Here is a 3348-nt window from a genome sequence, read left to right on the forward strand (position 1 = left end):
CCTCGAGGACCAGGCTTGCCCACCTCTGCTAACTGATGCTTCTAAGCCCCTCACTGTGTTCAGGACCCCTGAGGGAGTATGGCAGTTAAGGATGCCTGTTGGTGCTCCAGCCACATTGCAAAGATTGATGAATAAAGTGCTGTCAGTCATTCATTTACTTCAGCTTACCTTGACGATATTGTTGTTTACAGCAACCTGTGGCAAGAACACCTCATTCATCTAAGACAGGATCTGCAGACTATAAAACAGGCTGACCTGTCCAGCCATCCCAAGAAATATTCCAGTATTTAGGCCATATCCTGGGTAGAGGTGTCATAAAACCAGTGAAAGACAAAGTAGAAGCAATCAAAGCAGCAGAGAGGCTAACAACCGATCTGCCTTTTTGGGCCTGATAGTTTGATATTGATGGTTTATCAGGAACTTTTCTACTAGATAAGCCCCTCTTTCCGACTTCACCAGGACATTTAAAACAAAAATTGTGTGGGGAGAAGCACAAGCTTTTCAGGATTTGAAAGAGTCACTGTGTCAAGAGTCTATGCCTCAGAGCCAAAACTTCAGCTTACCCTTCACTGTTCAGACTGATACACCTGCCAAGGGAATTGGTGGAGTACTTTTACAAGGTGGAAAGAATAGAGAAGAAAACAGTCACCTACACTAGTAGGAAGTTGTTTCCACGAGAGGCCAGATATTCAGCGGTGGAACTGGAGTGCCTGGCCATCGAATGGACAATTGACTCACTCAGATATTATCATATGGGAAAAAGAGTTCTCACTTGACACTGATCATTGGGTATTAAGATAATTGGAGGCCATGAAGGACACAAACAGTTGTATTATTTGATGATTTCCACTTTCAACCTTGATGTATGCTACATTAAAATCCATGTGACCCACCTGTTTCTCTGGATAGCTGTCTCAAGTTGAGCAGCAGGCTGCTCAGGTGACTCTGTGTGGCCTCTCTCTGGCTCTACGAGACATAGCGAAGATGTATAAAGCGAGGATCTAACATATGACTGAAGTAGACACTGTCAAATTCTTGGAATGCAGTTTGAAGCGTGTTTCCAGCTGTTGGTGATCTGTGTTTTCAACATCAGATACTTCAGTACACAGCGTGGTGCTGATCATGTTAAAAAAAATCACAGGATAGATGAAGGAAAAACAAGTACAGCAAACACAGGCTGCACCGTAATCCTCAGCTCAAACAGCCACTGCAGCATGACAGTAGTGGAATTTCAATAATCTGGACAATCAGTTCTTGAGTTTATTGGATTTAGTTCCCAGCTGCTCCTGTCGTTTCTTCTGAAATTGACTAACAACTCTGTGCATGCTCCATCTACAGCTTTCACAACATCAGGAGGTCAGTGTTGTAATGAGCAGTTGCTGTAAGATACAGACCTATAGTGAAGGATGTCCCCAGATCTGCTGCTTGTGATAAACTCTGATCTTTCACTTCTTTAGCAACGCTTTCACAGAGGTGGTCATACTAGTGTCTAACCCTCCACAGAGTAAAAAAAAACTATAACCAATCCTAATACCTTCCTCGTGGATAGCAACTAGTGGACTCATGTCTTTGACAATGAGACGACATCCTAGGAGTACTGAGAGACTGTGAACATCAGCTGTCTGAGGTGTTGGTGGACATCTTCAACACCTTGCTGTCACTGGCTTAAGTCCCCAGTTGCTTAAAGACCGTTTCTATTGTCCCTGTCCCCAAGCGCTCCACAGTGACAGGTCTGAATGACTACCAACCTATAGCTTTAACATTGGAAGTCATGAAGTGCTTTGAGAGGCTAGTTATGACCCACATCAAGGACTCCATCGACGGCACTGTAGACCCCCATCAGTATGCCTACAGGAGGAACTGCTCCCCTGCTGACACCATCTCATCGGTGGTCCACACAACCTCACCCACCTGGAGAGAAGGAACTCTTACATCTGTCTGCTGTTTCTGAATTTCACCTCAGCCTTCAACACCATCATTCCACAGACGTTGGTGCAGAAGCTCTCCCCTCTTGGACTGAATCCCTCACTGGGGAACTGGATTCTAAACAGACCTCAGACTGTCAGAATTCACAACACTGTCTCCTCCTCCATCACCCTTAGGACTGGCTTGCCGCAAAGCTGCATACTGAGCCCCCACCTCTTCACTCTGTTGATGTATGACTGATCGGCAAGACACCCCAGCTGTCATATAGTGAAAACTGCCGATGATACAGCAGCAGTGAGACGCGTCATAGACTCAGTAATGAGTCCAAATACAGAGAGGAGGTAGAACACCTGATGCAGTGGTGCAGAGAAATTAATCTCTGCATCAAGGTGAAGAAGACCAAGGAGATGGTGATAGATTTCAGAAGGGACAAGGTACGGTAAGGTAAGGTAATTTTATTTATTTAGTACATTTTCAACAACAAGGCAATTCAAAGTGTTTTACATGAGTTAAAAGGAAATACAAACAAAATAACAAACCAAAGGAAAGAAAAAAAGAGGAAAGAAAACTAATCTAATGTTCTAAAGTATGTAAACTAAGTGCTCCTGTTCAGTGTTGCTAAGTATCTAATTCCATTTCTAAATAATGAGTACTCTACAGTTGCTGATAAAATAAGCTAGAGAGCGACTGATCTAATTCCTTTTCTGAGTTAAAGTGAGTACTTCACAATTCTAAGTTTGTTCTAAATCCTTACAGGAGGGCGTAAGAAGGGAAGAGCGTTGTGTTTACATATCTTCAAGGAGATTAGAAATATGCAGCCCTTCCAAGGCCACACAGGGAAAGCCAATTCAGAAACAGAATGTCTTTAGTCGGGAAGATTATAAATTTCAATCTTCCCTAAAGTCTCTCTGATACATCTTAGTTCCCAATCATCCAAATTAGTTTGGTCATTTCACTGAACTGAAACTAGCAACTTCTCCAAGAGCTCCAAGATTGATTCCATCCCGTTAGTGAGTTTTATAGTCCTTGGACCAACAGTTCAAGTGTTCGCCAGTTTGGCCAAGTCCGTCACAAATTTGTCAATGATCCAGGAATCCACAAGCTCCAAACAGCAGAAATCTTGTTGTTGTGAATAAATCCAGGGTGAATCCCGCCGGGTGTGTCCCTGCAGGACAAGAGGGCTCTCCTGTGCCCAGACTTCATGTCGAAAATTTGATCAATTGCATTGAGAGATCAGTTGACCAGATCCATAATTTGTAGATTTGGATGATGTGCAAAGAAAGGCTCCAAAAATATAGAAAAAGACAGGACAAAAACAGAGCAAGCGGGGCAGGCATGGACAGGGAGGGAGCAGAGGAAAAAAGTGTCCACCTTCATCGAGAGCAAGAGAGCAAGAGAGACCTTTCTCTCTTGCTCTCCACC

Source organism: Poecilia formosa, unplaced genomic scaffold (assembly GCF_000485575.1).
Source record: "Poecilia formosa unplaced genomic scaffold, Poecilia_formosa-5.1.2 Scaffold189, whole genome shotgun sequence".
Classification (NCBI taxonomy): domain Eukaryota; kingdom Metazoa; phylum Chordata; class Actinopteri; order Cyprinodontiformes; family Poeciliidae; genus Poecilia; species Poecilia formosa.